The sequence below is a fragment of the Macaca nemestrina genome, chromosome 7, assembly GCF_043159975.1.
Source record: "Macaca nemestrina isolate mMacNem1 chromosome 7, mMacNem.hap1, whole genome shotgun sequence".
Classification (NCBI taxonomy): domain Eukaryota; kingdom Metazoa; phylum Chordata; class Mammalia; order Primates; family Cercopithecidae; genus Macaca; species Macaca nemestrina.
This window is the reverse complement of record NC_092131.1, coordinates 89,655,643-89,678,476: the sequence shown is the minus strand read 5'-3', so window position 1 is coordinate 89,678,476 and position 22,834 is coordinate 89,655,643. Positions and strand designations below refer to the sequence as shown.

The 22,834-nt window shown below is 41.1% G+C and overlaps 1 long non-coding RNA gene across 2 annotated transcripts in view; it reads left to right on the top strand.

Annotated features, from left to right (window-relative positions):
- Positions 1-22,834, top strand: part of LOC105499243 (uncharacterized) — a 39,399-nt gene that overhangs the window by 4,185 nt on the left and 12,380 nt on the right. The window contains exons 2-3 of one of the 2 annotated variants that reach the window (XR_011626054.1): positions 3,410-3,559; positions 3,684-3,798. This is a non-coding gene — a long non-coding RNA (uncharacterized lncRNA). Of the gene's footprint in view, positions 1-3,409; positions 3,560-3,683; positions 3,993-22,834 lie in introns of those variants that run through there. The other variant, XR_011626053.1, reaches the window with a different exon arrangement.

Here is a 22,834-nt window from a genome sequence, read left to right as displayed (position 1 = left end):
TGTCACTCCCTCCAGGTTATCTTTCCCTCACTATTAGCCACAGTGATGTTCCTAAAAGAGTCAAGAATAGAAGACCTGTTTGTAGGTATCTAGGAGTCGGCAGCAGACCTTGAGGATAGAGGACCAAGGGCAGGGAGGTTTCAACTCTGGATCTCCATCGATTTTGAGCACCTCGGTGACCAGGGTGGGCTTCAGGCTTCCTGAGCTGGGGCTACAGGAGGGCAAAGGGGTTTTATGATAGTCCATGTATTAAATGAAATAAGGGCCCATAGAAAAGAGAAGGCTGGGACCACAGGTGTCCAAGAAGCAAGGCACAGAGGCAAGCAGATACCTTCCCACACACACAGGTAATTTTCTGCTGATTCTAGCATAATTTCCTCAGGATCGCCTTTTGAGTGGGCCTCAGCTGAGTGTGGAATCCAGCTCACCACTTGCTGGCTGTGTGACCTTGGGCCGGGCACCTAACCTCCTATGCTTCCGTTTTCTCTGCTGTAGAAGAGGCTGCCAATGATGCCTTCCCTTAGGGAGTCAGCCAGGCGGTAACTCAAGGCTAGGCAGCACCTGGCAGCTGGCATGCTGGCAGCAGACCTCCTGACACACGTGTCCTTGGTTTGGCAGATGCTGGCAAGGGTTGTGGTGACAGCGGACACGTGAACCATGACAGTTGGAAGGCAACAGTGGAGGGGAGGGCGCTATGCTGAGTTACATTTAGACCTCACTAAAACCTAAGTGGTTCCTGTTAACTTGCTTGGGTCTACGTGGTGGATTTAGGGCTTCCAAAAATCCTCTTAAGGCTTTTTATATCCTCCTCACTATTTATAGTCTAAACTCCCCCAAATCCCCAACCCAGGCAAAATCATTCCTGCTATGTTTTCTTTTGATGCCAAACTCACCAGCAGCAGAGAACATAGCTGCATGACATGGGACCCAACAGGCTGCCCATGCCTGTTCTCCTCGCTCCAGGAGTGAGACTTGGGAAACCCTTCACCCTCTGCAGGTTCTGTCTTTACCCTTTGCGGGGTCACCTGCCACAGTGTCCAACTCCTGCCACCCACAGGAACTCCAGCAATGCTACTGATTCCCATATTGTTATTTTTCAAAGGTTGAAAATTTGATAAGCAAACAACACATATGTGGCCCAAATGATTTTGCATCTGGCTCTTTTCATCTGGACTGGGGCCAATTCCCTTATTCTTTTTCTTTTTCCTTCTGAGCCCTTTCTCCCTCCATCCTGTAAAAGTAATCTTTCATTAGAAATTGGCAAAATGGAACAGTATACTCCCTCCTGAGCATGTATCAGGCACAGGTCACAGGTGATCACCACTGTCAAGAAGAAAATCTAATTTAGTCCTTACCTTTGATAGACGGGAAGTCTGGAACCTTCTTAGTCATGGCCTCTCAGGTAGAAGATAACAGAAGACTTGCCACGGTGCATGGCAGGGCCACAAGGCAGCATGAGGGGAAGTGACACTCAAGTCCTGTCCCTGGGAATAGGCAGGGGATGGTCAAAGTGAAGTGGGATTGTCCAGGCAGGGAGAGAAGAGACAGAGGAGCACTGTGGTTAGGGCAGAGACTCCAGTGCTGACTACCTGAGTTCTCATCCCAGCTCTGCACCTCTCAGCTACCTGACCTCTGATGAGTCCATTGATCTCTCTGGGCCTCAGTTTTCCCAGCTGAGCATAAAATGGGCATATTTGTGTCCGCCTTAAATGAATTAGTGTACAGTGCTTTGACTTGTGCCTGGCACTCAGACAGCATTATGTGAGAGCTGTTTTCATAAGGCCAGAGGTTTAGCAATATCTGATTGCTACTTGTAAACATGCCTGGTTCTGGAAGTGTCTGTGTGGGTGTATCTGTGTTAACACAGACATGCCCCAGGCTGGCCAGCCCCACAGGCCAGCCTTGTATCTCCCCCAGCAGAGACCCCCCAGGCCAGCCTCTCGTCTCCCTCCACAACCCAGACCTAGAAGGACTGCACAGCCTGGGGACTTCAGCTCCTTCCTGTACGTGCCTGATGAAAGGAGGGAAACAGGCAGTGAAGGAAGAAAGAGCAGAGGAAGAGACAAAAACTTACCTCTCCTGAACCCTCTGTTAGGCTTTTGCATCCATTTGTGTCTGAGCTCCTAAAGCCCCTGTCTACTATTTTATAGACAGGAAAGCCCTGATCCTCCAAGGGAGCCAGGGCCTTGCCTAAGGTCTTGTCAGGTGAACAGTTAGGGTTCTGTAATGGGTGGCTGTGAAGGCACAAGGCAAAGGCAGAGGGAGGAGGCTGGGCAGCAACCCGGCCCCATCTCTTCCTGTCAAACAGTGAGGGCATCCTTGGGCACAAGAGCCTTGATGGGAGGGGAGAAGGATGCCCCAGCTGGCTCATCCCCACGGGTCAGTAGAAACAGGAGACAGGCCTGAGGACTCCCTGGTGACCAGGGACCATCTGTAGCATCCCCTTCCAGGACTGCGCTCTGGGGAGAACAGCTCCCTGGGGATCAGCAGGCTGCACTGTTGCCCCCTGGAGGACGCAGAAGGAAGGAGACACAGTGCCCGGACTCGCTAGCTCCGTGATCCAAAGCTGAGAACCCCCAGGCAGGCTTCAGACTTCTTTACTCCCTGCCTGTCACACCCCCAGGCCCCTCCTGCCAGGGGGAGCTCAAGGGAGTGAGTCCCCCCAGGTGGCGGGGAAGCCCGTCCTTTGGGATGGAAAAGCCCAAGGCCACACCAGCTGCCTGGGCACCAGCTCCCTGGCCACCATCGTGCAAAGGCAGCAAGGCGGACAGTTGAAGGACGTACATTCTCCAGGGGCTTTGATTCTTTTGATGCCTGCTGGTGAAGGACAAGTCACTGTCTATGAAGGGTCTACAATGTCCCCAAATTCTGCCCCTAATGTCTCTTTAGAAGTCAAGCCTATCCCTGCTAGTGGCATTTGGGAGCTGAATTATATCTTCTTTCAAAAAGAAAAAAAAAAAGACTTCTCTCCAGAGAAGTATTCAGATGCCCATGAGCTCTGCCATCAAATATGAACATTCTCTTAAAAATAAAAATTATGGCGCACTTAAAAAGGAGCATGTTATGTCAGCACCGGTGATAAGACAATTTATTACTGTCTACAAAAGGAAGGCTCTAATGCCATAGTAGAGGCTGGCTCAGCGGGCTGTAAATTATGAGCCATTCTCTGGCTGGCGGAAATAAATCCTCTTGTCACTCACTGCGCTCTCCCCTTGACAGGCCAGCAGGCCGCCGGGAGCAGGCAGAGTCAGGAATTCCATGTCCATGACCTGAGAGCCGCACCACTCTGCCTCCCGGGCCTCACCCCGCCCCAGACACACCCACACTTAATGACATCTCTGATCACATCTTTGGGACACATGTCCTTTTTGACTTGAAAAAGTAACAACTGTGTGTGGCCTTCTCACAGGCTGAAAAGAACAAGCAGGGTCCAGTGGAGAAAGGTGAGCAATGCGAAGGCCTGGCCCGAACACTATGACTTCAGCAAGGCTTCCTCCACCCTGCTCAGCTGCTTTCCTGGTCGGAAAAGTAGAATTGGACCGAGAGGGTGAGCTGACAGGTAAAGCTGTTTCCACCTGCGTGTGCTGCCTGTGAGCTGGGGAACAGCCCACACCGGGAGGGGTTGGGAAGCATAGGAGGGCACCTGTCGCAGACCTTGAGGAGGGGCTGCCTTTCCCCTCCAGGGGCTGACCTCTCAGGTGATTCCTAGGGCCAGACCACAATTCCAGAATTCAGTGAAAACAGCACCAAATCCTATTCCCTCCGGATCCCACCCTGATCCCTACCTCTGGTAAACTGGTAAGTCTTGTTCCCCCGCCCACCACCTCCCACTCACCACCTTCCTAAAGCAATCTGTGCCGTCAGCCCCTACTATGAGTGCAGCCCTCTAAGCCACTCAGAGGGACTTCCTTTGGAGCTCACTGTCAGAGACATCCTGCATGCATCCAGGTAGAGACACCATGAACAAAGAATACGGGCTGGGCGCGGTGGCTCATGCCCATAATCCCAGCACTTTGGGAGGCCGAGGCGGGCAGATCATGAGGTCAGGAGATCAAGACCATCCTGGCTAACACGGGGAAATCCAGTCTCTACTAAAAATACAAAAAATTAGCCGGGCGTGGTGTGGGGCGCCTGTAGTCCCAGCTGCTCGGGAGGCGGAGGCAGGGGAATGGCATGAACCTGGGAGGGGGAGCTTGCAGTGAGCAGAGATCGCACCACTGCATGCCAGCCTAGGCGACAGAGTGAGACTCTGTCTCAAAAAAAAAAAAAAAAAAAATTATGCTTGCTAGGCAGTAAGTATGATTAAATGTGTCTGTTGTGTAAGAACTTGCGATTAAATGTTTCCAAAGAATGGTTGAGGAATCAGCTGATGTGATTGCCAGATAAACACTAGATGCCCAGTTAAATCTGAATTTCAGATAAACAAAGAAAACGCTTTTGGTTTAAGCATACCTCACTCAAAAGTTGGGATACGCTTACACTCTTAAAATTATTTTTTATTTATCTGAAATTCAAATTTACCTGAGTGTCTGTCCTGTATTATTATTTGCTAGATACAGCAACTCTGGGTGGGCAGGAGGGTCAAATGCTCAAGCTGGAACTGGCTAGAGAAATGCATCCCCAATATTTTAAAAAGAAGTGGCAGGTGCAGGTTTTGGTTGAAAAAATACAGAACATTTTCTGTTGGGGCCTGGAATCATGGCAACTTAAACCATTAAAAGTATCCTACTGATCTCAAATACAGTCTGTTAGGCATCTAGGAAGATTAAAACATAAGAAAAATAAATAAAAGTGACAAAAGAGACAGAGCCGAGAGAGATCAAGAACTAAATGGAATATCTGATACTCATGGAAACTGTGATAGCTCAGAAACTGCACATTCGAGAAGTTTTGCCAGCTGGTATTTCAGGAAGGGTTTGGGGGAACGGGGGAAAAGCCCTTCTGCTGGCCCATCTCCCTTCTCGTCCCAGCCTCACTCGGCTCCAAGATGGGAAGAGCAGAGGTGAGAAGGAGCCACGCCCCAGGACCGATGAGGGCCCAGCAGGAATATCATGTCAACCAAACCATTAGTTAGGTATGCTTGGTCCTCCCTGCTCAGCCTTCTTCCCTGCTCCCATGGTCAACCCCACACACCTCAGCAAAATGGACAGTCATCCAAGCCAGAGGCACCCCCTCCAAACAATTCTCATTCATTCTACTTCATCATTTTCTTTAACATCTTATTTGTCCTTCTTGAATTTTCTATTTTACCTTTTCTCCATTTTCTACTTATTTTCCACCTCCCCCAAAAATGTTTTCTGGTGGTCAGTAAGATACTTGTTCTCTCTGGAAGAACAGTGAAATCCCTGTATGAGACTCATTGTGAATTCACAGTGTTCTCATGTCTGTCCTATGAGATTAGGCACCCATGAACCTTCCCAGCTTTGTGTGGATCGAGCAGGTAAGAATAGAACAACCATTTGCTGCTCCCAGTGCCCACAGTGAGATACACTTCAGAGGTGAGAAATGGCTCATGCAGCAGCTCAGACCCCAGGCAGGAGGCCACGGGGACACCCACCGCTCTTTGCAGTGAGGGCTCCGGCACGGTGGAGAAGATGTCGACAACCCTGTCTTCTAGGTTCAAACACTAGGTGATGGAGATAAAGGGAGAAAGGGTGAGGTTAAGGGCCTGCAAAGCTGGCTTAGCCAACAACCTGTTAACAGAGGTTCAATATTTACCAGCCTTTCTGAAGATCTATAGAAGAATGACAATGTTCAGACTATCAATGTCAAGATTGGAAGGAGTCTGCCTGAGTCATGGGTTAAATTGTACCCATGAGTATTTTGTTGAACTCTTTCCTAATTGTTTACAAGCTGGACATTTTCATCAGCCATACACAGCAGTGTTGTGTGCTACCCAGAAGTTTTGACTCATCAACACTTTGTCAGGTTGACAGAGAGTAGGCTGTACCTGCCATCTCGAACCCAGAATTCTTTCTGTTCTGTATTATTTTGTGATTTGGTCCAGAGAAAAATAATGGATCAGGGCAGAAAAGCAGGTAATGGTCTGTCCCCAGATGAGCACATTGAAAGACAAAGAGCTATTGAAATGTCACAGACTTTAGCTGTAGCCCGTCATTGGAGAGCTTTTCTAGCCGAGAGCATCCACCTTGACATCCTCCCCTCCCCCAGCTCCATCAGGCAAGAAGAGGCTTCCTGCTGGCAGACATTAGGGACACGAACCAAACCGACACAGTGGATTAATCCCGGTGTCTGGGGAGCAGTTAGGACATGCCATGTCAGTAGGTGTCTGGACACCTTTTAGACCAGGCCTTAATGGCCCATCCTGGCCCTAATCATCCCTCACATGCCATGGTTCTGCTCTCTCATCTTCACTGTGTGTGTCCCATGAAGTCTCATTTTAAACAATGCAGCAAGGCACAGTGACCACAGCATAAATCCACTTCCCGCGGGGCCTTCCAACAGATGCCGGCAGAGCCACCAGCCCCCATCCTCAAAGAAAAACACAACCAAACTGTCGTTAAAACGAAGAAAACCACAACCATGGTAAATTTGTCAGTGTTGGTGGAGAAGATAATGATACTGAAAATAGCCTGAAAGTGTTTGTCAGATGGCTTGCATTTTTGGTCACAGGAGAATATTTTCTGTGTGACTTGTGTAAGTGACCTATGGGATCTTGTCATCAGTGAGGTCAGAGCACTCACTGATGCTGAAGTTTGGGGGGCTCCCCAGGCTGCCCTCGTTGTTCTTGCAACATGGCTGCCAGGGCAGCTTGTATGAAGGCATGGGGTAGGCTCACCCTGGGTGTGAAGGCATGGGATAGGCTCGCCCTGGGTTTGAAAGCATAGGGTAGGCTTGCCCTGGGTGTGAAGGCATGGGATAGGCTCACCCTGGTGTGAAGGCATGGGATAGGCTCACCCTGGGTGTGAAGGCGTGGGGTAGGCTCGCCCTGGGTGTGAGGGCGTGGGGTAGGCTCGCCCTGGGTGTGAGGGCATGGGGTAGGCTCACTCCGGGTGTTTGCACCAACGTCCTTGCTGCTTTGGGGTCCTTGGGACACTGCCTGTGGTCTGTACTGCTTGGGTGGTCCATGGAACGTCTTGCTCACAATGTTCATAAGAAGTAATACAAAATAGTATCCTTATCCCACAAGGGGAGGGCAGGGAAAACTGGGAGAACAAGAGGCTATTGGCACCTGCCAGGTGGAAAGCAGGTGGACAACTCAACAGAGGGTCTGTCTGTTGGCACCCAGCGGTGGCAAACTGGTTATGTAAAGGAGAAACAAAAAGGGTGCTAAGTCTCTTGAATGAAACTGGGCCCCATCACATGACTCTCTCATAAGCCCAGCACAGCTCACCAGGGCCTCTATTGACCAGAGGCTTCTGTAGAATTTCGTCAGAATGGAGGCTCACACCTGCCAGTTGGCTGTATCGCTAAAGGTCATAATAATGGAACTTCTCTTTTACTTGATATTTTTTAGGTCTTCTGAATCACACTTTACAAAAACAACTTGGCAATTTTGATTCAAAATTCAGATGCTTCATTTTTTTCCTGTAATTTTCCTGCACACACACACACACACACACTGCCATCAGACATACTTCACACACACACACTGCCATCAAACTAATAACACACACATACACACACACAGTGCCATCAAACTAATACTTCACATCCACTGTAAGCTTATCTTTAATTTTGGGGCTGAATTTTGGGGCTGGAAGTACTAATGAGGAAGGGACTATTCCCACCCTTTGGCAAGGCCACCATTCTGGAACCTGATGACAAATGCATGACAGATGCTGACTACCTTCTTGTCTTGATTGCCTAAAAAATTGCTTTTCACTATCAGCATGTTTTCATATCTGGTTTTCAGAACATAAATGTATTCACAATTCAACATTTTAGTTTATTCATTTAAGGCATTAAAAAATGTTTCTCAGAATATGCATGGTTGAGAAGGGCATATTACTAAAGCAAAAATCATCCACTGCATTCCTTTGTCCTACCCATAGTCCCAGAGGCCACCACCTTTCAGCATTTCTGCATTTTGTTTTCCTAGTGGCTAGCATCCTCATTCTACATGGCATCCTTACATCTCTATGTTGATATTCAACTCAGGCTCTATTGACTCCTTGCCATGAAACACAAGGCTTTAGCTGACTTACACTACACCCTCCCCTAAATTTTCACAGTTACATTGTTATTTTTAGTTTTCTGTTGTTTGCCTTTCTAACTTGCAATCTCTTATCTATCATTTCTTGTTCTATTGTTTTCAGACAATAGATCAGTTTCTCTTAGCCAAACCTTAACTTTTATACTGTTGGAGTTGATCATTTTATATACTATGTTATAAACATAAGGCTTTCATGCTTTGTCCACTGGTTGATTCTAAAAATCTAAAGAAACAATAAACACTGTGTACATTATTATGACTTTGTAAATATTGTTCCTTCAAAGTCAATCAGTATGTTAGGATTTTATTTATTTTTCTCTAGATCCAGTATCATTAACCGTAAGTGACATGAAAGGTTAATTATTAAATTCACATCACATCTTTATTTCCTTTATATTTAGACACAGATATAAATCTCCTAAGTAGCTTTTTGTTTTTCCTGGGATTTTAAGTTTGCATTACTTGTGCTTATGTCAGATCCTCAGAATTACCAAACCTCTTAATCATACTGTTTCTTGAAGCATTTTGCTGGACTATATTTTGCAGTAACAGAAAGGAAAGGGTGCTTTGGAGGCAAATTCTCTGAGTACTTGTAAAACTAAAACTCTTGCTCACATGCTTAACAATTTTCTGGGTATAGAATTTGGGGTTTTAAATCATCTTTCCCAGAATTTTTTTCTTCTTAGTATTCAATGTTCCTGACAAGATGTCTGAATATTATTTTTGGTCTTTTGAGAATGACTTTTCTTGTTTCCTGGAAGCTTTTAGGAATTTCTCTTTATGTTCAACCTTCTAAAGTATATTGAGTCTGTATCAGGGCATAAGTCTTTTGTTCTTCATTCTATTTGGAACTTGGAGGGTCTTTTAGTCTAGAGATAATTATCTTTCTTCATTTCTGGAAAACTTTGTTCTATCATGTCTCTATTATTTTAATTTTAATAAAGTTGTACATTTATATAGTTTTACAAATTAAACAGTTCTATAAATCTTTTTTTTTTTTTTTTTTTTTTTTTTTGAGACAGAGTCTCGCGCTGTCGCCCAGGCTGGTGTGCAGTGGCCAGATCTCAGCTCACTGCAAGCTCCGCCTCCCGGGTTTACGCCATTCTCCTGCCTCAGCCTCCCGAGTAGCTGGGACTACAGGCGCCCGCCACCTCGCCCGGCTAGTTTTTTGTATTTTTTTAGTAGAGACAGGGTTTCACCGTGTTAGCCAGGATGGTCTCGATCTCCTGACCTCGTGATCTGCCCGCCTCGGCCTCCCAGAGTGCTGGGATTACAGGCTTGAGCCACCGTGCCCGGCCCAGTTCTATAAATCCAACAGTGATATTAGCAGTTCTCCTTCCACTCCCTGGAAGCCATGACTTTCAATGTTTTTAGTTTTCTTGTATTTGCCTCCAAATTTCTAAATAGCAGGTTTAAATTCCTGTTTATTAATATTTTTAGTTTTAAATATAGTATGCTTACTTCAGGCAATGGACAATAAGGGTTTGGCTTTCTACTCTACTCCCATACCCTTAAATGTATTTCTTTTTCCCTCCCATTTCTCTAATAGAATTGCATAATTTTAAGGCAAATCAATATTTAGCATTTATTTTATTATGCCCATGGACATAGTATTTGAGGTTGTAGCTATATGCATTCTAATTTCCTTTACTTTCTTATACAATTTTTGTTTTCACTGGAGTCAACATTTATCCCATTTGTTTCATTTTACTATGTACCTATCACAAATCCTTCTCCAAATTCCTCAACAGAAAAAAATCTCCTTCCTGAGGAAAAAAAAAAAGAAAAGCAGGAACAATTTGTAAAAGTTGAGACATTGCATTCTGAAAATTCCCAGTAGTCTTTATTCTAGCCCAAGAGCACGTTAGTACTTTGACTGAGTATATAGAATTCTAAGTTGGAAATAATTTTCAATAAGAATGTTGAAGGCCTTGCTCTATTATCATTTAGTGTTCAGCATTGCTGTAGAGAAGCCTAATGCAGAACTAATTCTAGACCTTTGTATGCGACTTGTTCTTTCTTTCAAAGAGCATTAGTACCTTCTCTTTGTTCCCAATGTTTTGAAACTTCGTGTGAATGTGTTTTGTGTGGCTTTGTTTTCATTCATTGTACTGAGCACTTGGTGAACCTCTCAGCCTAGAAATTGATGTCCTTGGGATCCAGGAAATTTTTCCTGAATTGTTTCTTTGATGAATTGCTCCCTTCCATTTTTTTCTCTATTTTTGAAAGCCCTATTATTTAAGATGCATTTCCTGTTTAGTCTAATTTTCTTGCTTTTTAGCTTGTATTTTCCATTTCTTTGTTGTAATCATTTTTGTTACTCGGCAATTTCCTCTATTTTCTAGGTTTCTACTAAATTTTTCATTTCTGCTTTTGGATTTTAAAATTCCAAAATCATTTTTGTTTTCTAAATGTCCCTTTCTACAACAATACTCCCCTTTTCAGCCTCACTGAAGTATACTGATATGTTACTCCCCACATTTAAAGTGTACACTTTGCTAAGTTTTGACATATTATATATATGTGTGTATATATATGTATATATATATTCCAATAAAACCATCCCTATAATCAGTGTAAGCATATTCATCATCCCCCAAAGTTTTCTTATGTGTTTTCATAATTCCTGTCACATCCTCTTCCCCACCCCAACCCCCCATCATCCTATCCTCAAATAACCACTGATTTGCTTTCTTTCATTGTAGATTAGTTTGCGTTTTCTAGACTTTATATAAATGAAATCATACACTATGTACTCTGTATTATTTGACTTCTTTCACTCTGCCTAATGAGTTTGAAATTATCCATGCTCTACATATCAACATTTCATTCCTTTTTATTCCTACGTGATATTTCATTATATATTGTGTATACCACTATTTGTTTAATCCATTCACTTGTTGATTGGCATTTGAGCTGTTTCCAGTTTTAGACTATTTACACATAAAGCTGCCATGAACATTTGTTCACAAGAGCTTGGGTGGGCATATGTTTTCATTTCTCTTGGGTAAATACCAAGAGTACAATGGTTATAGCATATGATAAGTGTGTGTTTAACTTTTTAAAAAATTGCCTATATTAATTATCTAATGCTACATAACCAATTATCCCCAAAACTCCCCAGCTTAAAATAACACACATGCATTATCTCAGAATTTCTGTGGGTCAGGAATCCAGGCATAGTTTAGCTGAGTACCATCAAGGCATTAGGCAGTCCTGAGGTTTGATCTGAAGACTCAACTGAACAGAGATCTACTTTCAAAGTCACTCATGTGGTTGTCGGCAGGATCGAGTTCCTTGAGGATTGTTCGGCTGAGAGCCCCAGTTCTTTCCGTCTGTTGGCTGTAGACATCTCTCAGTTCCTTCCCATGTAGGCCTCTCCAGTACGGTGACTTGCTTCATGAAAGCTAGGAGGAGAGAGTCTGTTAACAAGATAGAAGTCACAGTCTTTTGTAACCTAGACATGGAAGTGCCATCCCTTCAATGTTGTTGTATTATATTGGTGAGGAGAAAGTTACTCAAGGAGAGGGGTTACACAAAGCCATGAATACTAGGTGCTGGGGTCACTGGGAATCAAGTCAGAAGACACCTCCCACACTGCCAACAGTTCCCCAATGTGGTTGCATCATTTTACACTCCTGCCAGAAGCTTTTGAGATTTCCAGTTGCTGCTATCTTCACTTACATTTTGAGTCATCAGACTATTTAATTTTAATCGTTCTAAAAAGTGGGTAGTGGTATCTAATAGGGATTTTTAACTTGCATTTTCCTAATGATGAATGATATTGAACATATTTTTATGTGCTTATTTACTATCTGTATGTTTTGTTTCTTTCTTTCTTTTTCTTTTTCTGCAACCTCTGCCTCCTGGATTCAAGCAATTCTTGTGCCTCAGTACCTCTGAGTAGCTGAGACTACAGGCACGCACCACCACGCCTGGCTAATTTTTATATTTTTAGTAGTAGAGATTGGGTTTTACCATGTTGGCCAAGCTGGATCAAACTCCTGGGCTCAAGTGATGTGCCCACCTCTGCTTCCCAAAGTGTTGGGATTACAGGCATGAGCCACAGCACCTGGCCTGAATATTTTCTTTGGTGGTCTGTTTAAAGCCTTTGCCCATTAAAAAAAAAAAATATATATATATATATATATATGTGTGTGTGTGTATATATATATATGGGCCGGGCACAGTGGCTCAGGCCTGTAATCCCAGCACTTTGGAAGGTCAAGGTGGGAGGATCGTTTGGGCCCAGGAGCTGGACACACAGCCTGAGCAACAGAGTGTGACCCCATCTATACTAAAAATAAAAAATTAGCCAGGTGTCGTGGTGCATGCCTGTGGTCCCAGCTACTCCAGAGGCTGAGGTGGGTGGATCCCTTGAGCCTGAGAGGTCCAGGCTGCAGTGAGCTGAGATTGCACTACTGCACCCCAGCCTGAGTGACAGAGCAAGACCCAGTGTCAAATAAATAAATAAATAAATAAATAAATAAATAAATAAATAACATGGGTGGGTTGATTATTATCACATTTTGAAACTGCTTTATATATTCCGGATCCAAGCCTTTATCAGATATGAATTTGCAAATACTTTTTCCAAGTCTGGGCCTTGTCTATTCTTTCAACAACATCTTTTGAAGAAAAATTCTTAACTTTTCTTCAAAAAAAAAAAAAAAAACAAACAGAAAAGTTTAAAAGTTTTAACATTAACACAGTGCAAACTACCAGCTTTTTTCTTATCTGAATTGTGCTTTCGATGCCATAGCTGAGAAATCCTTTGCCTGACTCAAGCTCACAAAAATTTTCTCTATGTTTTCTTCATCTAGAAGATTTGTGATTTTATATTTAGATCTATGATCCAATATGAACCAACAATCAAGGTTCATTATTTGTTCACACGTGTATATACACTGTTTCTATGATGTTTGTTGAAAAAGCTATCTTTTTCCCTTTGAATAGCCTTGGCACCTTTGTCAAAAATCAGTTGCCCTTATAGGTGTGAATTTATGTCTGGACTCTACCCTCTGCCATTAACCTGCTTGTTTATCTTCACACCAGGAACCAAACTGCTTAATTACTGGAGCTGTATAGTAAGTTTTAAAATTGGGTAGGGAAAGTCCTCACATTTGTTCTTTTTTTCCAAAGTATTTTTGGCTATACTAGATCCTTTGTATTTCCATATAAATTTCAGAAATAGATTATCAATTTCTACAAAACAGTCTGCTGGGATTTTGATTGTTTTCATGCTAAATGTGTATGTCAGCTTGGGGAGAAGTATCATCTCAATAATATTGAGTCTTCTGATTCATGAATATGGCATGTCTTTCCATTGATTTAGATCTTCTTTGATTTCTTTCTGCATTGTTTTATAGTTTCTAGTGGAAAGGTCTTATGCACCTTTGGTTAGATTTTCCCCTAAGTATTTTATATTTTTCATGTTATTGTAAATGGTATTGTTTTAAAAAATTTTAATTTCTAATTATTAATTGCTAATATATAGAAACGCACTTGAGTTTCTGCTGTGTGCTAATCTTATATCTTACAACCTTGCTATACTTACTTCTTAGTTCTAGTAGTTTATTTTGTAGGTTTTATCAGGTTTTCTACATAGATGATCAGGTCTGCAAATGAAGACAGTTTTTCTTCTTTATTTCCATTTGGATACAACTTTTCTTCCTTTTTCCAGTCTATCTTTTTCTTGCTTTATTTAATGGTCTAGAACTTCCAGGACAAGGCTGAATAGAAGCAGAGAAGCAGACATCCTAGTGTGCTTCTAATCTTAGAAGAAAAGCATTCAGGTTTTTTTTTAATTCAAAAGATCATTTTCATTAGAGGTACAAAGTCATAAAAGAAATCTTGTGAGGGAGTGGTAAATTTATTTGATACAACACAATGTACTGAAACATGGTGGCTGCTTTTCCTTTTTATAAAAAATAAACTTCACTTTTTAGGAAGTTTTTGGTTCACAGACAAAATTGAGCAGAAAATATAGAGACTACCCATATCCCTGCCCCCACACCACACATAGTCTCCTCCATTATCAACAGCCCCCGCTGGAGTGGTACATTTGTCACAATCCATGAACCTACACCTTGACACATCATTATCACTGAAAGTCCATAGTTTACATTAGGGTTCACCCCTGTACATTCTGTGGACTTGGACATGTGTATGACGACATGTATCTATCATTATAAAATCATACAGAATAGTTTCACCATCCTAAAAGTCCTCTTTTCTCATATTCATCCCTCTCTCCCTAAACTGCTGGCAACCACTGATCTTTTTTACTGTCTCCATAGTTTTGCCTTTTCCAGAATGTCATATATTTAGAATCATACAGTGTGTAGCTTTTCCAGATTGTCTTCTTTCACTTCGTAATATGCATCTAAGTTTCTTTCAGTCAGGCGTGGTGGCCTGCATCTGTAATCCCAGCTACACAGGAGGTTGAGGCAGGAGAGTCACATGAGACCAGGAGTTTGAGACCAGGCCAGGCAACATAGCAAGACCCCATTTCTAAATAAATAAATAAATAAATAAAAATTAGCTGGGCATGGTGGCCCATGTCTGTAGTTGCAACTACTCAGGAGGCCGAGGTGGGAGGATTACTTGAGCTTAGGAATTCAAGGCTGCAATGAGCCATGATTGCACCACTGCACTCCAGTGGGGTGAGAGTGAAACCCTGTCAAAAAAAAAAAAAAAAAAAAAAAGACGTTCTCATAGCTTCATAACTCGTTTTTTTTAGTGCTGAATAATATTCCATTGTATAATGTACCACAGTTTATTTATTTGTCCATTCACCTACCGAAGGACATCTTGGTTACTTCTAACTTGGGAATTATGAATAAAGCTGCTATGAATGTGTGCACAGGTTTTTGTATCAACGTAAGTATTTTCACCTCATCTGAGTACCTACCAAGAAGTGAAATTTCTGAACTGTATAGTAAGAATGTGGTTAGTTTGTAAGAAACTGCCAAATTACCTTCCAAGATGGCTGTACCATTTTGCATTTCCACCAGCAGTGAGCGAGTTCCTCTTGCTCTGCATCCTCAACAGTGTTTCGTGATGTCAGTGCCCTGGATCTGTGCCACTCTTCTAGGTGTGCAGTGCTATCTTCTTGTTGTTTTGAACTGTCTGTTTTCACCATGAAGTTTGATGTTCTAGTTTGCTGAGAGTTTTTATCAGAAATTAATGTCAGATTTTGTTAAATACTTTTCCTACATCTATGGAGATGGCCAAGTGATTTTTCTTTTGTAGTTTGCTAATATGATTAATTCTTCTATTATTTTTCTCCCTTCCTTCCTTTCTTCCTTTCCTTCCTTCCTTCTTTCTTTTCTTTCCTTCCTTCCTTCCTTCTTCCCTCCCTCTCTCTCTTTCTTTCTTTCTTTCTTTCTCTTTCTTTCTTTCTTTCTTTCTTTCTTTCTTTCTTTCTTTCTTTCTTTTCTTTTCTTTTCTTTTTTCTTTTCTTTCTTTTATTTCTTTCTTTCTTTTGACAGGGTCTGACTCACAGAGTGCAGACCTGTCACAGCACTGGAGTGCAGTGCTGTGATCATGGCTCACTGTAGCCTTGACCTCCCAGGTTCAAGCCATCATTTCACCTCAGCATCCTGAGTAGCTGGGACTACAGGCACAAACCTCCACACCCAGCCAATTTTTTTTTTTTTTTTTTTTTTGGTAGAGACAGGTGTTGCTATGTTGCCAAGGTTGGTCTCAAACTCCTAGACTCAACTGATCCTACCACCTCAGCCTCCCAAAGTGCTGGAATTATAGGCTTGAGCTGCTGTCCCTGGCCACATCAATTGATTTTCAAATGTTAAACCAACCTTGCATTTCTGGGTTAAACCCTACTTGATAATGAAGTACTTTCACTTTTATTTCTTGTTAGATTCAGCTTGTTAAGTTTCATTAAGAATTTTTGCATCTATGCTCATGACAGGTATTTGCTTGTAGCTTAATTTTCTTGTCTTTTTCTGATTTTGGTATCAGGGTAATGCTGGCTCCATAGAATGAGTTAGTATTCCATCCTCTTTGATTTCCTGGAAGAGTTTGTGTAGAGCTGGTATTATTTATTCCCTAAAATGTATGGTAGAATTCACTAGGAAAGTATGTGGAGCTGGAGTTTTCTTTCAGGGCATATTTTTACTTGCAAATTTTGTTTTTAAATAGATACAGGCCTATTCAGATTTTTTTTTTATTGTTACAAGATATTCTTAACATAAAATTTACCATTTTAAATGTATAATTCAGTAATATTAAGTACATTCACAGTGTTCTGTAACCATTACCACTATTCCCAGAACTTAAAAAAAATTATTCCAAACAGAAATTCTGTATTCATTAAACAATATCTCCCTCCTCCTAGCCCCTAGTGACCTCTATTCCTCTGTATAAATTTTCCTATTCTAGGTACCTCATATAATGGAACCATGCAATATTTGTCCTTTTGTGTCTGGCTTATTAAGCAAAGTTTTCAAGTTTATCCACATTGTGGCATGTATCCAAACTTTATTCGTTTTTATGGCTCTTGATTTCTTTTTGGGTAAGCTTTGATAGCTTGTATCATTCAAGAAATCTAAGTTGTTGGATTTATTGGCATAATGTTATCTATAATATTTTCTTATCTTCCTTTTAATATCTGTAGAGTCTGTAGTGATGTCACATCTCTCATTCTTATTGATAGTTTGTATCTTCTCTCTTTTTTCTGATTTTTCTGTCAAGAAGCTTATTGATTTTATCAAATAGTAAACTTTTGGTTTCCTTGATTTTTATATTGTATTTCTGTTTTCTATTTATTTATACTCTTACCTTTATTGTTTCCTTTTTTCTGCTTTAATAGTTTAATTTGCTCTTATTTTTTCTTATTTCTTATGTTAGAAACTGTAGTATATATAAAACCTTTCTTTTTTTCTAATATAAGCCTGTAGGACTATTTATTTTCCTCTGCATACTGCTTTAGCTGCATCCCACACATTTTGGTAGGCTGAATTTTCATTTTGATTTAGTTCTCTTTTGATTTCCTCCTGATCCATGGATTATTTTTAAATGGATTAGTTAAATCCAAATATTTGGGGGGATATTCCAGATACTTTTGCAATACTAACCTTTAATTTACTTCCACTGTGGTTAGAAAAGTGTTCACTTTTTTAATTTCAATTTTTAATTGACAGATTATGGTTATATATAGTTATGGGAGAAAAAGTGGTGTTATTATCTTTTAATACAATGTGAAAAGATTAAATTAAGCTAGTTAACATAGCCATCAATTCAAATATTTGACATTTTTGTGATAAAAACATTAGAAATATACTTTCTTAGTGATATTAAAATGTACAGAACTTAATTATGGGTTATGTTTCCTATGCTGTACAATTGTTTGTATACACAAAAATCAAATGTATTTTTCCTGTCTAACTGAGGCTTTGTGCCCTTTGACTATTATCTTCCTATTGCCCACATACCCCAGGCTCTGATAACTACCATCCTACTACCTTCTATAGTTCAACTGTTTTAAATTCCACATTTAAGTGAGCACATGTGACATTTATCTTTCTGTGTTTGGCTTACTTCACTTAGCATAATGTTTTCTATCCCTGTTATTTCAAATGACAGAATTTCTTCCTTTTTAAAGGTTGAATAGCATTCCATTGTGTGTATCTACCACATTTTAAAAAATCCATTCACCTCTTGATGGACACTTAGGTTCATTCCATAACTTGGCTATTGTGAATAGTGCTGCAATGAGCATAGGAGTGCAGACATGTCTTCAACATACTGATTTCAAATATTTCAGGTAAATACCCAGAAGTAGGATTGCTAAATCATATGTTAGTTCTATTTTTAGTTTTTTGAGGCATCTCTGAACTGATTTTCGTAATTACTGTATAACTTACATTCCCACCAACATGTAGAAGGATTCCCTTTTCTCCATGTCCTTGCCAACACTTTTTTGTCTTTTTTTTTGAGATGGAGTCTTGCTCTGTCGCCTAGGCTGGAGTGCAGTGGCGTGATCTTGGCTCACTGTAACCTCTGCCTCCTGGATTGAAGTGATTCTCCTGCCTCAACTTCCCAAGTAGCTGGGACTACAGGCATGTGCCACCTCTCCCAGTTAATTTTTTTGTATTTTTAATAGAGGCAGGGTTTCACCATGTTAGTCAGGATGGTCTTGATCTCCTGACCTCATTATCCATCTGCCTTGGCTCCCCAAAGTGCTGGGATTACAGGTATGAGCCATCGTGCCCGGCCTTTCTTGTCTTTTTGATAATAGCCATTCTAACAGGTATGAGGTAATAGCTCATAAAGTTGTATACCTAATTTATTAAGAGTTTGTATCATGAGATTACACTGAGTTTTTTCAAATGCTTTTTCTGCTCTAGTGAGATGATCATATGATTTTTGTCATATGATTTTGTCCTTTATTTTGTTAATATGGTGCATAACATTTATTGATTTGCATATGTTGAACCATCCTTGCATTCCAGAAATAAATTCTACTTAATTGTGGTAAATTAACCTTTTAATGTTTAATGTGTTAACCTTTAACGTGTTATTTAATTCTGTTTGCTGTTGAAGATTTTTGCAACTATGTTCTCTGAGGATATTGGCCTGTAATTTTCCTTTCTTGTGATGTCCTTCTCTGGTTTGGTATCAATGCTGGCCTCATAAAAAGAATTTGTAAATATTCTTTCTTCTTAATTTTTTGGCCTAGAAATCAATAACAAAATAGATTTTGGAAAATTCACAGGTACATGAAAACTGAACATGCTCCTGAACAACTAATGGGTCAATGAAGAACTTAAAAGGGAAATTAGAAATACCTTAAGCAAATGAAAATGGAAACACAATATACCAAAACTTATGAGATGCAGCATAAGCAGTTCTAAGAGGAAAGTTTTTAGCAATAAATGCTTACATCAAAAAAGAAAAAAAGTTTGCAAATTAAGAACTTAATGTTACACTTCAAGCAAATAGAAAAAGAGCAAACTAAGCCCAAGATTTGAAGAAAGAAATAATACAGATTAGAGCAGAAGTACATAAAATAGAGACCAGAAAACCAAAACAAAAAATCAACAAAATGGGGCCGGGCACGGTGGCTCATGCCTGTAATCCCAGCACTTTGGGAGGCCGAGGCGGGCGGATCACGAGGTCAGGAGATCGAGACCATCCTGGCTAACACAGTGAAACCCCGTCTCTACTAAAAAAATGCAAAAAAAAATTAGCCGGGCATGGCGGCAAGCGCTTGTAGTCCCAGCTACTTGGGAGGCTGAGGCAGGAGAATGGCGTGAACCCGGGAGGCGGAGCTTGCAGTGAGCCGAGATCGCACCACTGCACTCCAGCCTGGGCGACTGAGCAAGACTCCGTCTCAAAAAAAAAAAAAAAAAAAAAATCAACAAAATTGTTGTTTTTTCTAAAAAAAAGATAGACAATTGACCTTTAGCTAGACTAATCAAGAGAAAAAGAGAAAAACTCAAATGAATAAAATCATAAATGAAATGAGACATCATAAGTGACACCACAGAAATACAAAAGAGCATGAGACTATTATGAATAATTATATGCCAAAAAGTCACATAAGCTAGAAGAAATTTATAAATGGATAAATTCCTAGACATATACAACCTACCAAGACTGAATCACAAAGAGAAAATCTGAACAGACTGATAGTGAGAGAGGAGATTAAAGCAGTAATAAAAAGTCTCTCAACAAAGAAAAGTCCAGGACCGAATAGCATCACTGCTGAATTCTACCAAACATTTAATAAAGTACTAACCACGCCTGTAATCCCAGCACTTTGGGAGGCTGAGGTGAGTGGATCGCCCGAAGTCAGGAGTTCAAGACCAGCCTGGCCAACATGGGAAACCCTGTCTCTACTAAAAATACAAAAATTAGCTGGGCAGGGTGGTACACACCTGTAGCCCCAGCTACTCCAGAGTCTGAGGCAGGAGAATCGCTTGAACCCAGAAGGCAGAGGTTGCAGTGAGCTGAGATTGTGCCATCGCACTCCAGACTTGGTGACAGAGCAAAACTCTGTCTCAAAAAAAAAAAAAAAAAGAACTAACACCGATTCTCTACAACTATTCCAGATAACATACTTTATTTGATTTAAATCCTTATACATTTATAGAGGGTTTTTTTCTTCTGCCGAGAATATAGTCTATCTTAGTAAATGTTCCATATGCACTGCAAAAGAGCGTATTCTTATGTTGTTAGGTAGGATGTTCTATAAATATCAATTAGATCATGTTGGTTGAAAGTATTTTGCAAGTCTTCTGTATCCTCACAGATTTTTCTATTTATTTGTTCTACAAATTATTGAGAATAAGATGTTGAATCTCTAACTACAATTTGGACTTGCTCATTTCTCCTTATAGTTCTATTCACTCTTGTTTCATGTATTTTGAAACTCTGCTATGATGTGCATAAATGTTTAGGTTTGTTTTATATGTTCTTGGTAAATTGCCTCTTTTGTCTTTATGAAATTTCCCTATTTACCTCTGCTAATATCATTTGCTCTGAAATTTCATACCTGTTAGCACCTCCTGCTTTCTTTGAATGAGTGCTCAAATAGTATATATTTTTAAATCTATTTTATGCATTTTGTCAACTCTTATTTTAAACCTGTTTGTATCTTTATATTTTAATGGGTTTATCGTAGTGGATCCTGGGAGGTCTACCTATTTCTTGTTCAGATTTTCAGTCAGTCTTCCTCTTTTGAGCTTCACTCAACCCCTTTGGTTTCAGTTAACTAATGCTTCCAACTTTTAGGGCTCTCCCATTTTTGGATTTTCCTCAGAGCCAGTGTGGGCTTCAGCTTTCTTGGCCCTGTTAACAGTCACCACTTATCCATCTGCCTCCCAGCTTCCAGGTGGATGGTTTTAGACTGTCCTCCCATTCTCATCATCTTTACAGGTTTATCCTCTCATTGTCATTTTGCTGAACTTTTTAGAGGGAACAGTAAATTGGGCATTGTCTTTGCCATGTTAAACCAGAAGGTAATTTATAAAAATCTCTGTTTTGTCTTTGATAATAATTTTCTCTCCATTTTCTGTCTCTGAAACTGTTAGTTGGGTGTTGCCCCCTCTTGGAGTAATCCTTTGGGTCTCTTATGTTTTCTCTCCTATTTGTATCTCTTTGTATAAATGCTCCCTTGATTACCTTTCTTTCCTGTAGGGTCAACTATTCTGTTTAATATTCCTGGTATTTTTTCTTTCGGATGGCTCACTTTTCCTGTGTGCCTGGTGGTCCTCTGTCCTTTGTTCATATGTGAGGATGAGGGATCACACTCACGGTAGCTGGCATGCTGTGTGTCTTCCATGGGCCTCACCATTGAGTTAATAAAACACTTGAATGGGAGCTCATGTGTGGTGTTGGTGCTTGCACACCAGTGGACTTTGTAGGATTTTAATGGTCTTGGGAGCATCCTTTGATATTAGAATGGGAGTGCACAAACCCCTAAACTAGAACCTTGGATTTCCAAGGTCTGTGTCTTTAGAAGATAGCCTTCTAGTTTGTTGCTTTGTTTGCCTGGGGGCAAAGATCTGATTGTCAGTCTCTCTGTGAAGTAGGGAGGGGTTTAGGGAAGGGACTGCCTAGCACAAGTGTTTTGTTGACAACCTTTTATTAAAATCTTCTGTGTGATCCCTTCCCTTACTCCCAGCTCTAACCTGCAGCCTCTCCGAGCTCTGTGGGGAGAACTGGTCACTGCTGTGCCCCTGCTGCTCATGTCTCTGATCTGGCACCCTGTCCTTGGCTCTGTCACATCTATAACCTGCACCCTCTGTGTTCCATCTCCCTGTGCCCATGCCTTGCTTGCATATAACCCCTTCTTCACTTCTCCTTCCTGTTTTGGGAGATTATTTCATTCTGTACTTCTTTAGTGGGATTTGGAAGGGGAAAGAAATCCATGTGCAAAATCCACCATCTTAAACCAGAACTCTTTTTACCCCTAGCTTTACAAGCCCTTAAGCTTCTGCAGAATCAACCCATAGTTGTTTTTTTTTTTTCTTAACCTAGAGAGACATCTAAGTAGGAGTCAACAGGCTTTCCAAGTTCTTGAGCCAGCCGATGCCATGGGTCTGTGATGCACAGACGCTATGTCCACTAGTTTATGGCAGTAATATAGTCACCTGGGATGGATCTAAGGCCAAATTTGCTGTAGCAAGATCTGTGACTCCAAAGGATTAATAATACTGAATTATTGCAGTGTGGACCCAATAAGCAACCTGAAGCTGCATCATGGAATTAAAGTGAGTTAGAGCCTGAGTATATTGCTCCTTGGGTGATTCTATCCTGCAAATAATACATTATCCAAGGCCTGGTGCTGGAGATGGATTGCTGCAATACACATCCAAGGGACCTGTTGCTGGCTGAGAGCGACTCCAACCCATCATCCCAGTGCTGCTGTTTTATTGATACCAGAGAGTCCCCACAGGTGATGCATTACACACCAAAGAGGTGGCCCCCGGAGGAAATGAGGGATCTGCAAGAAAACTCTGTAATAATTATTGCACAGAAGACAGCTACCATGCTACATAGAAAAGGTCTTCTTTTTTTCCCATGTCAACTAGGAGAGAATATAGATACTGACTTTGCTTCTTCCAAGTTATTTCTTCTGCTTTCATATAATATGTTCAGATATAACCAAAGTAATTCTTCAGATCCACC